We start from the raw sequence: 13,962 nt of genomic DNA, 5'->3' as shown, positions 1-13,962 counted from the left end.
GGAGGATACAGAGGAAAGTTTCCCTTCGTCACTGGGGCGGCATGCTTCAGCTGGCCTCATTGGACATTAATTCCCCAGACAATTGGATAAGCGGCGGCGAGACGAGGTGACTAAGACCGCCGGAGGAAAACAAGGAACCCCAAGATTGCTTTTAACGACTGCGACTGAACCAGTTTCACACGGTGCTTGATCTAGTGCAAGACCCGACAAGTTTGGATTATCCATACATTTTACCTACTTCGGTAGATAAAAACATCAGTATTCCGAAAAGTGCCTCAAACTGCCTTCATCGCAACTGTCCGTATTCTGTGCATTATCCGTATCCTAACCCAACTTTCCTGACCGCGAGCGTCTGTAGGGATCCGGAAATGGAAGATTTCCATTTCCAAAATATGTATCAATATGTTGTTGCGTGAAGTCTCAGAATAGCCAGCTATGACAAACTATGCCTCGGGATTGGCACATTTTCAATTTCAAGAACGCCTACCCTACCTCTTCCCCTTCCTTTCCCCTTCCTCTTGGACGAAAACATCCTGGTTGCACTTCCCTACATAATGGCACGGTGGAGATGCTATTGGCATATAGGACGCACTCAGGAACTCACTCAGTAACTCATACTGTCACGGGTCACTCGTCAGCGGTCAGGCAGCAATGTAGCCGCCAGTTGGAGTCGAAGCACGGGCCGTATGGCCCGTGCGACCTAAGCGCCTCGCTATCCACCCGTGCCATCACCAGCAGCTCCTATCCTTCCCGAGACTTTTGTAATGTTCTAAATTTTGACTATTCTGGACGCACATATTCACTATTCTTCATGCCTTTTGCTTGAATTGATTTGGAAATTGGTTTTAATGGAAACAAACTTTGGGTTAAAAACTTAAAATACTCATTTGTGATTATTCGCTTCCCGACACCAAGTGCAAGAACCCACACGCAATACGAAGCGTGCGACCCGCGACTTTTCGAGGTGGCGGGCCGCACTCCTTACACGTCCACACTTCGCATATTGCTTCAATGCCAAGGGTAGCAGGTCGTCTCTCGGACTTTAGGTATGCATATGCTTGTATGCAAAATATATGTTGATTTTCTTGTGTAAAAAAAAGTTGATTGTTATCTGGTCGAGGCATATGTTAGACATAACTGACCAAACAAAAAATCATCTGCACGAGCTCCAGCTCGTTGATTAAGCTTACCTCATGAAAATACCAATTACCGGCAGAGCACTATAAATGAGGTCTCACGAAGGGAAGGTAATCGTTTCTTTTACTTAGTCTTCGCACTTACCGAGAATCAATTACACAAAAACGAACAACCAGCTACTGGTGATTTGCGGAATACAAACGTTAGGACTAGTGGACCTTTTTTCGACCAATTTTGACGGTCATCAAATGTACGGAATACCATTGGCGGATCCAGGATATGGACAGGAGGGGCTAGTTGGGATGCCTGGGGGGAATTTCCCAGCGATATTGGGGGTCTGAGCAAAATTACAATTTTATCTAGTTTAATTGGATATCACCAGGGGTGATATACTCCCTAGACCCTCTCTGGATCCGCACCTTCGGAATAAGGATGCCACCGGCATGCTGGCTGGTACCGGGTATCGAAGACGTCATTTAAACAAGGAGTCTCAAAGTTAACATCATCTCAAAAACAACAGTTAAATTTCCACAGGAAATTTAAATGAACCCACCTAGGTTACTTACATCATTGCCCCTATCAAGGCTCTGCTATGATGTGCTTAATACCAGCTAGAATCGCTTTAATGAAGGTCGCGTTTTCTAGCGTGTGATATTGATGAAGTCTCACAGGATTATCCCCTGAATAAATGAGGGTCACGTGTCATTTCAAAGCTAAGTGTAAAAACCTCGGTAGCCGCCGCCCAGCTATGCCGGTGGAGAACCAATATTTTACAATGAACGTTTAAATAAATTAACTGAGTACTCTTTGAAGATTTTCGTTAGTCATCAACAACCCTGGTCAACAATCCTAGGATTGGTTTGACGCAGCTCTCAACTCAATTCTCCTCTCAGCTAATCTTTTCACACCAACGTATTTTTTCTCTTTCACATCTTTCTTTAACTGTTCCATTTGTTTTGTTCGAGGTCTTCATTTCTCGTTCTTGCCATCCACTTGTCCCTCGACGATTGTCTTCATCAGGCCATCATGTCTCAAGATGTGGCCTATAAGGTTGTTCTGTCTCCTTATTAAGGTTTTCATGAGACTTCTCTCCTACTCTTCTTATGGTTTCCTCATTAATAACTCGGTCGATACATTTGATCTTCGTCGTTCTTCTGTTTTTTTTTTGTTTTTGTTTGTACTTGAAAAAATACCGTATCGTCCAAGAAATGACGCAGATAGGTATGTAATGTGGAAACAATCATTCCCACACTCATTTTATCTCCACCGGTTTCAACGTTCACGTGTTATTATCAAGTCGTGTCAGCTGCCTGCTTCTCTTAGTTATGACGAATAAACTTCGAAACCGGTAGGAGTCAATTTTTAAAAACCTGTTAATGGTAGAGCAGTTTAGAAGTATGATGAGTAGTGGGTGTTTATGGCGAAATAGTTAATTTTAAATATACTATCTGAATGAATTTTTGTCACGTTATAACTCATGTATGGATCACTTACTGCGCTAATATTTCGTTTTTCGATCGCTAACTACGTACTTGCGTGGTAGCATGTTCGTGTCCTTAGAATTCGACTAGACTTTGGTCCTAAGGGCCCATCGTTGTCCGGCAAGCGAGCGCGTGGTGAGAAATGGTTTGTATGCCTGGTGAGAAATCACCCCGTGCCACCCACACTAGTTGTGGTAATGCTTAGTTTCTAAAATGCTGGAACACATACCCACCCATTGAATCTACGCATGCTTTTCTAATATAAACTGACGCCCTTCCTAAAATTTACGATATTTTAAACTTGTAATAAAAGTTCGTCAACCAAGCATTAAAACACGATGACTTTTTTTGAATTTACCCAATTTTACCTGAGAGGAGAATGCTGTTCTGGTGCTTCTCAGCCGAAATTAAGCCTCGGTGCCTCGTTGATATAGATATTCGAACTAAGGACCCTCCTATGAGCAGCTAAGCTCGATCGCATGCCTTATTGGCGTATTGAATCGTGGGAGATTACTCGGGATTTCCACCGGGTCGTAATGGAGAGCCTGACCCGGTGGAAATCTCCAGTGATCCTCCACGGAGCAGCCAATCTCTCGCTCTCTCTCTAAAAGGTTTTTGATAGACTAAACCTTCCAGATAAATTCAAGAGCAACGTCTTTTCTACCGAAGTTAACCATATCTTACGGAAGCCAACATACTACGGAAGATCAGATCATATAAATAAAATAAGAGAGATAGACTGCAGAACAGACAGATTCAGAATGTCTTTTTTCCCACGGTCAATAAGAGATTACAACGGTAGCATTAGAGCTCATAAATAGATTAGAGGACTTGTAGAGTAACCTACTAACAATGTACAACTTAATGCATGTTTCTGGATTTTATTATTATTTCAAACAGCGTGTGGTAGTATTATTTGTTAATATGCATGACGTTTTTTGGACCGTGTGGTGTGCATGTGGTCATCCAATTGCATGCTACATGCTGGTGATTGATCACCCCCTGCCTAACACCCTAGAGGTGGCTCGCAGGGTATTATGTAGATGTAGATGAAGGTTTCCAAGCTTCTCGTAGTGAGTAATCCTCTGCTCTCTTTGATTCATGCTCTGATTTACACTCTCCTCTAGGTTAAAGAGGGAGCATATGTCCTTCAACACTTCCTCCCGAGAAATCCCTTAAAGCTTTGTCCTTGGTTTCTCAACCCTCTCCACCCAATATCTATTGGTCCCGTACAGCAGCCCCTCGCCTTCTTACACCCCTCGGTTGTCTTCAAACCACCCTCTCCCCCAGTATCCCAACGAGCAGCCCCGCCTCCTCTCATCACCCTTCATCTTCCTCCTCATAAGAAGGCATCGGGTTCGAATTTCCGTCCTCCTTGGTTCTCTCGTCTGTGGGTTCCTGGACGGGGGGGGAGGTAAAGGGCCGTGGGATGGGGTTCCCATTGGAGTTGAATTGGAAGGTGGGGTGGGGGAGGGCGATTATGACGCTCTCCTCTTTCACTCCACGACTGACGAGAGTGCCAACCGTTGGAGGATTCAAAGGAGTGCACATGAATCTACGGGTCCGGGAGGAGGGGGGGAACATCGTATCGTATCAGAATTACCAACTGACAGAGATTTGAAAGAGGAGGTGGGTATGCTAGGCCCATATTAACGGGTGCATTTTGGTGATATTTACTTTTTAAGCATTAATGTTAAAAATTTATTAAAGACTGCATGATCCCATAAAATGGCTGGTAACGTAAATTTGTGTTTATTGAGTGACGACCAAATCTATCGGGGAATATCTCCAGTGTTAAAAGTCCTGGCTTGCCTAACTACATACTAGCCTAGAAAGCGAAATGAGAAGGAAAAGTGCGTTAGAAGTAAAGATTTAATACTGGAGGAAAAGAGCACTGAGTTATAAGTGCTATGCGTCATGAATTAGCTAAGAAGGAGCATAGTGTGGTGGAACCTCCCCGTAGCTTAGCATTTTTTCAGGGAGAAATATACACCCCCTGCCATAAAAACTAGAGGTTACTCGACAGGTATCATGTAGGGGTAGGTTTATGTTCTAATTTTCCGACTGAAATTTGCAGTTTAGAATGTATTAGAAGGCGGTCGCTTATATTGGAAGATTGTCGGAAAATCGGTTCATTAAACCATTTATTTTCCAATTTGAAAATTAACTAAATGAAAAAATTCTCGCGCAAAAAATGGCCATCGATAAAACGACCGGTTGAATTGCTTATGCACTGAAATTTTATCGATATGAAGTTAACTGATCTGATATAAATGGCGATTTAGGGGGATGTTACGGTATCAAATAATACCAAAGCCATCCTAAAAATCGTATTACAAACACGAATTTGGCTGAAAACACTTCATACACGAAAAAGGAAAAGTCTCACGCTCGATGGTAGTCATGGTTCAACTTCTCATAAGTGTCACAACGAATTCTGGGCTGCGATCTAAAATACGGGGAGAGAATTGACATGAACGCGTGTCTGAAAGATTACGACAGAATTTTAAAAAATCGATGTCCTATTTATAATTTTATCGCTTCCTGAATGAACTAAGAGAACGATCATTTGGTTTGACATGGTTATCCAACCGGGATGGACTTCGACCGAAGGTAAGGACGAGTAGACCTTCAAGTATCCAAGGATTTTAGGATCCCCAAGGCCGTATAGGGACCATTCGCTGCTCCCAGATTGAATTCATAGGAATTTGGGATGATGCTCAAATGTATATATGTCGCTATACACGCACGATGAGTTGTTACGATAGAAAGTGCAGCGATTCCAATATTTCAGGCAAAATTAGATGGGAATCTTTACATGAAAATCATAATCATCATTGGTCAACAATCCTAGGATTGGTTTGACGCAGCTCTCCACTCTATTCTCCTTTCAGCTAATCTTTTCACACCTACGTATTTCTTCTCTTTCACATCTCTCTTCACTTGTTCCATATATTTTGTTCGAGGTCTTCTTTTTCCATTCTTACCTTCCACTTGTCCTTCGACGATTGTCTTCATCAGGCCATCATGTCTCAGGATGTGGCCTATAAGGTTGTTCCGTCTTCTTATTAAGGTTTTCATGAGGCTTCTCTTCTCTCCTACTCTTCTTAGGACTTCTTTATTACTAACTCTGTCGATCCATTTGATTTTCATCATTCTTCTGTAGCACCACATTTCGAAGGCCTCTATCCTTGCTTTCTCCGCTGCGGTCATTGTCCATGCCTCACTTCCGTATAGGAGCATACTCCAGATGTAGGATCTTATAAATTGTTTCTTTACTTCCATACTTAAGTTTCCTGCTGTAAGCAGGTCTCTCTTTTGGTGGAATGCTCTCTTCGCCTGGGCTATTCTGCTGATAATTTCTTTCTTACTTCTCCCGTCACTAGTTATCTTGCTTCCCAAATAACAGAATTCATCCACCTCTATCAGTTTTTGCTTCCCTATTTTAATGTTAGTCTTGACTTCTTCTCTTCTGCTGCATACTAAGATCTTGGTTTTCTTTGTGCTTATTTTCAGTTGATATCTACCCATTACCCTACCCATATTAACTAGAATATTTTTCAAATCCGTCTCTGTTTCTGCTATAACGGCTATGTCATCGGCAAATCTTAGCATGCTAATTTTTTCTCCATGAATATTCACTCCCAATGCATTTTCTTTGATTTCGAAGAGATGAAAATATAGGCTTAATTTAATTAATGATTTTGGAGAACATTTGTTCTCTTACGACCTCAAACATATCCTTCATTTATCATTGTATGTACTATGGTAAGCCTTATTAGGAAAATAAAATAAAGGAAATAAACTAAAAGAGAGATACAGATTTTAAATGCCATTCACTCCTCGTACTATCAGGGATATCAACGGTGTCTCGATTTATAAAATGAGTACCGTCACTCGCTGGGACGACTCAGTCCTCGTTTTTGTTTTTCCCATGTTCTAACATTGAATGGATTTGCTATTTAAATTACCAACCGTTCGCGGGTTTTGACATTGCATGAAAGTGGATGCATGTTTTGTTGTTCTGCGCAATGTTTTCATGATTGCCTGGTGTGCCTTTGGGGGTCTTCTTGCATGCTGCATACTAGTGATTGATTGTCATCTGCCAAATATCCTTGAGGTGGCAAGAAGGGTAGTATATAGATGTATATTTTTTACAGTTATATTTATATTATGGTACCTGTGGTAGTCTGAAAGAATTGAAGGATTCCAAATAAAACGCCTGGATGTTTAAAAAAAAGGCTTTGAAACCTAATATATATCGTAACAATCCGATTCACTTGCACACACAGAATCACACTTTGCGTACATGAAGCGGCTATCCATCTGATTAGGATCAACCCTGAAATGTGCATGCATAAGAACAGTACGGATATTTTTATGGATTACATCACAGTCGTGTATTATAGTCTTATACAGTGTTTTCAGCCATGTAACGTCATCTTGGCATTGACTTATCCCAATAATCAGCGATCCCTGGTGGAGTAATCCCCAAAAACCAACATAACTATTTCCACGAGAAGCGAATTAATTTACATTCCTAGTTTTATTTGATAAATTTAGCGCATTACAATAATCAATCATCGAAATATCATACCGTCAGTAACGAAAAAAATATAAAGTAATAGTAACCTTCCTCTACGTATACAAATATTTATTTGAGCGCATTAACTGTTCAAATCTAGAGACTGTTATCCCCCACAATTTTGGAATTACTACAAATGTTTCACAATATGCATTACATTTTCATTGAGAATAGCCTTTTAAATAGCCTCATTTTACTGATAACTACACATTTTCCCAAACGGAAATAATAGTATCCAGCGTCCGTTCATGTCCATCAATCATAAAGGGATAAGAGAGAGTGTTTGAAAACATACCAGCTCTAAAGACCACGAGCCAACTATAAGAATGTAAAGGACTCTTTTGCGAGCGAACGCAATACCATCAGCCTTCATCAATTACTCCTGTTTAACAAAAAGGCATAAAATTAAATGTCGAAAAGAAGCCGAAATAGCTCAGTTGGGAGAGCGTTAGACTGAAGATCTAAAGGTCCCTGGTTCGATCCCGGGTTTCGGCAGTTTTATTTTATACAAAATCGTTCCGCACAATCTTGAAAAGTAGGATTGATTAAGATGTAATTTTACTGAATGTTTTGATCGTTAAAATGTTAAGTTTGATGAAATTTCGTACGATTAAATTATTTAACGATTAACGATTTTTTATCGTAGAAAATACGATATTTTAAAATAAGCGTAAATCTATGTAACCTTATGACCCCCAAAAGATTTTTGGTCTCGTTAAAGGTTTGCGAATGGTGCAGAATACATAAGGACAGAATTACTATAAACAATGAATGTCAAAAATATAATTCCTATATATATCTTGGTGAGAATTGTATGCATAATGGGCCGAATATTCTGGATAATTTACTCCGTAATTTGTAAATGTTATTTCCGATGCCACCAAATTGGGTGCTTTCCATTCATGCGACTCACGCGTCCACTAGTGTCGACTCGCGGTAACTGTTTATAACTCTCCAATTCCTGCGTGTAAGCGTTTGTTGACTTGTGTCAAAACAGTCGGCGACCAACACAGAATGGAAAATGAAAACCTCGACGCAAGTCGACTTATGTTGATGAATGGAAAGCACCCATAAGAGCAACCGAAACTCCATAAGGAACTCTTAAATTATCAGTGAAAGTAGTTGATTTGGCATATTATGAGTACTATGACCACAGCTCCTGGTGTAATGTGTATAGAAGAGCAGAGTACTATGAGGCTCCGTGATTTCCTTCATGTCCATAGGGATGGGAAGGAGGAAGACGTGGTTGAAAGAAAACTCGGAAAGATGAACAGGGGAGCGGGGCAACAGTGTCGAAGGTCAAGTGCCCTCATACGGCCCTTATAACTCCCTGCCCTCCGCCGTAAGAGAGGCTTGTCCCAGATTTTACTCACTGGGGGAGATTCAAGCGATACCCAAGCCATGAGTACAGTAAAACCTCTACGGCGTCCACCGCTAGGTCCAGAAAAAAATAGCCAATTGGAGGAGTACTGCATAATGGGTGGCTTGGGGGAAAATGACAAAATACTAATGAGTATTTTAAAATAACGCTTTTATTTTGAACATCCACCGATACCATATTCAGTAAAGAGTTTATTTCTAAAAAATGGCCTGATGAACTTTGTTTTGATATTATTTGAATTACAATATTTTCCATACAACTTTGTAGCTTTGCGTAGGATTCCATTATATTTCTACTTTGTTCCTTACAAAATTTTAAAATTGAGGAATCTTTCAGGAAAAGGCGGCCTTTAGGAGGGGTAACTCGTCAGTCTAAAAGGAGACCTTGGGATAAATCACGAGATACTAAAGGGAATTTTCAAATAACGGTTAAATCTTATTATTAACATCCACTGATTGCATATTCAATTTACAGTGACTTTCTAAAAACTCGGGTGATAAACTTTTATTTATTTAATTGTCATTGCAATATTTTCCGCACAACTTTGAAGCTTTTCGTAAGATTGAATTGCACTTTCATTTTACTCGTTATCAAGTTTTTGAAAGAAGGATTTTTTTAGATTTTGGACTTGGTAAAGGCTTTCGGGCGTTTCTCCGCGTGGCCTTGTCTAAGGCGACGGCAGTTTATCCAGCCATCCTGCAAGCGTCTTCTCGTCATAAGAGGAACTCCTGACCTGAAGCCGCAAGCAGGATGGCTGGAGAAACTGTCGTCGCCTTTAGACAAGGCGACGCGGAGGAACGCCCGAAAGCCGTAACTAATGTGGAGGAAAACCGCGGAATAATTAGACCAATTTTTTAGATTTTGACAGACTGCGAGCAGCTATAAACGAGACTAAAACCCTTTTGGGGTTTCAGTGGCCACATAGATAGATTAAGGTTTATTTAAAATAGTGCCCTATTAATGGCACAATATCGTCAATGGGATGCACATGAGATGATAACCAACCTTCATATTTAATCCTGTGTTTGCAGATTGGATGGAACAATTTTAAGAAAAAAGAAAACTGCCGAAACCCGGGATTGAACCAGGGACCTTTAGATCTTCAGTCTAACGCTCTCCCAACTGAGCTATTTCGGCTTGTTATCGAGGTTAGAATTTCATGCGTTTTTCTTATGTTTGAGAATTTTAAGCATTATTGTTAAGCTATAGAGATTGATAAAGTCTCATAGTACGACTTGGTTTGCTCAAGACTCCTTCACAAGTGGTTCTCGCGACCTTCATCTGAGCGCCAGCGGTGAACCATTACAATATCGATAGTGTCGCTAAATTCCACATTAATTCTGACGTATCCTTTAGAGCCACCTGACACTACAAGGTTTTGATACAATAATTAGTTTACCTGGTATTCCATATTTTATTCAAATTTCCACATTTTCTTTCTATCAATGCTATTATAAGGTTTCATTTATCAAATAAAAATCAGAAATAAACCTTAAGGTCTTCGAAAACAAAATTCTACGGCCTATTCCTGACCCAAGGTGTGATCTACATCTACATAATACCGTGCGAGCCTCCTCTAGGGTGTTTGGCAGGGGATGATCAATCACCAGCATACATTTGGACTCCCACATGCACACCACACCGTCCAAAAAAAACGTCCCGTATACTAACAAACTATACTACTATATGCTGTTAGAAATAATAATTGAATTAAGAAAAATGCATTAATTTTTACGTAGGTTAGTAGGCTACACTACAAGTCATGCAATCTATTTACGAGTTCAACGAGTGTGTGATCAACGCACTTGGAGGATACGAACCAACAGAAAATTGAGAGTCCGCTACCAATACCCCGACATCATTGACCAAATTAAAAGGGGAAGATTAAGATAGGCTGCCTACCTGTACAGGAGGGAGCTAGACTCCACGATGGTAACAGAAAATCTTCCACGGGACAGGCGACCACTGGGGCGCCCAAGACTACTATGGAGATATCAAGGGCAGAGAGCAATGCAAGTGCTCAGCGTAAAGGCCGTTTTACACGGTGCTTACACAATCTGACGTGTGCACGAAGGTGCAGTCAAAATTGCGTCCTGTAGAGCGGTGAATTGCAGGAACACATGCGAGAATGGGTGGACTTGAGACGGCAAAATAGCCTCTGTTCTAATTTCGTTCATGCAATCGCGCAATTCCACGCCATTTTATAAATTAATGCAGTTCTAACCTGCGCAATTTCGTGCCACGTGTAAAACGGCCTCAATACCGGAGCTGATGCAGCAAGGAGAAGGTTGGTGAGCTGCTATTAACGAGGCAAAAAACATTTTGGGATCGCATAGGTATACAGAAAAATTCACGTTTATTTTAAAATGATGCATACTTCGCAACAAAAAAATCGTTTAGTACAAAATTCGTCTGCGAATGAGATGTCCTCAAACTTTTTTAAAAAAATTGCCTGAATATTTTCGCAGCTTCTTTTTATCAATCTGGTAAGTTCCTTTCGGGAAATGTTGCGTTGGTAACATTTTCCACTCGACGTTTCAATCCCCCTACTGGGAGCGTTTTCACGAGAATGAGAGGGATATCGCCTTCGGTGGGGAATTCAAATTGGGTAAACAATGGGATAACGAATCCTAAATCTACATTTACATCTAAATAAAACCCTGCGAGCCACTTATAGGGTGTTTGGCAGGGGGTGATCAATCACCAGCACGCAATATGGGTTCCCACCAGCCCAGTGCAACTCCCGAACCCTGGTAATGCCAAGCGATGTCGTCCTTAATGTCGCCGGCGATGGTTTCAAACATAGATGGCAGCACCAAAGCTCGCCCGTGTGCTCCTATTCATTAACCTTGTTAGGACTTAGCGTAAAAGGCTCTCAATATGAATTTATATCGTTTAAATACTTACTTAAGCACTGAAACTTATTTTCACAATTAAAAACCTTTGTTCTATGAAATAAATGCGTGGAGAACCATGAAATAAACCCCCGAACATGACATTCTCTACCTCATTGCATTCCGTCCGCTAGGCTTCAAACAGATCAATCTACGGCGTCAATCAAGTACAAACTCTACAGAATGGGATTATAGCTAATACTTATCGCAAAAGCTCATCAGTGGAATTCAACTTCCTGAGTTACAAGCACGTAATTTTGATTCAAGGAGATTGTATCATGCTATGAAACAGTCCCAGACTAGTGGTGATAGTATTTTATCAATGTATGTTATAAAAGAGGTTCTAAACAACAAATTCAAATCCTTTAAATATCGAATAAATATCGAATCAAGCCCTGAATAGCATTTTTAACACACATTATTTCTTTCCTGCGATATAAATGTGGAAAAACCTAAGTGTAGGCCCCCGAACTTCGCATTTAGCTTATCATTAAATATCATCTGCTATGATTTCATCAGGTCAATCAACAATGTAAAATAGTAAACTGTACACACTGCATGGATAAACAGTTAATACTTATCTCAACAGTTTATCAGTGGAATTCAGCTTCTAAGTGGTGAACAGGTAACTACGAAGTGAATGCTAGACTGGAAATAATTGCACGTCATAGTTGTTATACTAATCGAGGCGGAAGGAACAGGGTAAAATGATAAGACCCTATCTAATATACTAGCTTAAAGTGCCCTATTTCAACATGAATAGCGGCTTCCAATAAACATTTCCACTGTGTTGTGGTCGAAAATTTTGAGGCTGAAAATCTTAAGGGATAGATATGGAAATGTCAACGAAGTCAATTCTACTACAAGGAATTCGTCCTTTCCCTCGAAAGAGTCAAAAAACTTCATCGAGAAAAATCTCCTTATACATCGCACTTGGTATCTCAAGAAAATTGATCGTTCTTAAGTAGCTTCTATATTCGAAAGTTTGCTGAAAAGAGATCATTCCCGTACAATCACCATAAAACTCCATAGATGTTTCGGGCGAGCTACAGTGCTGCCATCTATGAGAATAATTTCTCGTCAGCGACAATAGCGACGTCAGATGAAGCTTTAAGTGCCCAGTCCTGATTATTCTAAGTCCGTGGTTCCCACATTAGGAAAACGTTTTCCCTCTCATTCTCTTGAAAACGCTCCCAGGAGGAGTACTGAAACGTCGAACAGAAAATGTTACTAACGCACCATTTTCCGAATGGATCTTACCAGATAGGTCCTCAGACCTTAACATTCGATACCGAGTTTACATATAAAATTCGAAGAATCAAGCGAGATGGAGTGGAATTGATTCATAATCAAACACTGACTTGCAATTTTCCACAAAAAAAACATCATTTTCAAGGTACAACTGAGAGCCGTTGTACCTTGAAAATTTTGTTAAAAATGCCTTTCGTGTGTGTATTGTCGGGATGTAATGGAAACTCCGGGACATAGTTCAAGTTTTTAGCTTTCCAAAAGATCCTGAGTTGAAGAAGAAGTGCATTTGGGCGATAAGAAGAAAACATTTCACCCCTACGAAAAACTGTGAGGTATGTACTCTTTCTCGCTGTAATTATTTGGATGTAATTTTAAGTCAGAAGTGGCTTCGGGATGTTGATGCATCGACATCCCGAACTATTCAGTACTGAAGTACTATAGTACTATTCAGTACTAAAAATGGTGATTCAAAATATTGTAGCAGCAATTCTTTTGAAAATTCTTGCATTTTAGTTGTCTTTTTTGTATTAATTCATTCGGTAAACGTGTGGTTAAAGGAGAAACTAGGAATAAGCTGCCAAGTTTATAGGATCGAATATTGCTTCTTAGCTTGCCCTATGGTGTATTACACGTCGGCTTTCATCATTTCAAATTATCTTATGCTATAGTTTAAAACAATAAAAATATCAGGCATACAAATATTTACTATATTTACGAGCCTAGTAATTTGATTTCTCATGCAGAAATACCAAAAATTGGAAATGATTTGACCTAATAAGTTACATGGTATTTTATTATTTATTAATTTTAGGTGTGTGAGCTTCACATCGCACCTTGTGATATCAGAAAATAATCTGTGGCCTTGGACGAGAAGACGAGGAGAAAATTCTTGCTGAATTGAAGGTGCCCAGATTGGAGGAAGGTACCATTGCTTCACTGTTACCTGTCGCCAAGAAGACAGACATTGTGGCAGAAGTGACATATTTGTGGATGTGGATTTGATTTGTGCAAGTTGGTGCAGTGATAGTGGACGTTCATCGGAGAAAGTATTGACGATAGTTTGTATGTATCGACCAGTCCTCTTTTAAATAATATTCTATTCGAAAGAGAATAAGAGTAATTGTTTCGCTAAATTAGATGTGGGATAGAAGAGAAAATTGGAAATATTATTGTGGTTGACAATAGAAAATACATAATATATGTATTGTATTTCTGTGGGTTTTTTTCTTTCCT

The 13,962-nt window shown here is 40.0% G+C and overlaps 1 protein-coding gene and 2 non-coding genes across 3 annotated transcripts in view; 1 reads left to right on the top strand and 2 right to left on the bottom strand.

Annotated features, from left to right (window-relative positions):
• The window catches only part of LOC124163940, a 250,137-nt gene that overhangs the window by 164,034 nt on the left and 72,141 nt on the right, over positions 1-13,962 (bottom strand). The window lies entirely within an intron of this gene.
• On the top strand, positions 7,626-7,698 carry Trnaf-gaa. Its single transcript has one exon. It is a non-coding gene; the product is annotated as a tRNA-Phe (tRNA).
• Positions 9,649-9,721, bottom strand: Trnaf-gaa. Its single transcript has one exon. It is a non-coding gene; the product is annotated as a tRNA-Phe (tRNA).

This window comes from Ischnura elegans, chromosome 8, assembly GCF_921293095.1.
Source record: "Ischnura elegans chromosome 8, ioIscEleg1.1, whole genome shotgun sequence".
In the NCBI taxonomy this organism is placed as follows: Eukaryota; Metazoa; Arthropoda; class Insecta; order Odonata; family Coenagrionidae; genus Ischnura; species Ischnura elegans.
This window is presented reverse-complemented; position numbering and strand designations above follow the sequence as displayed.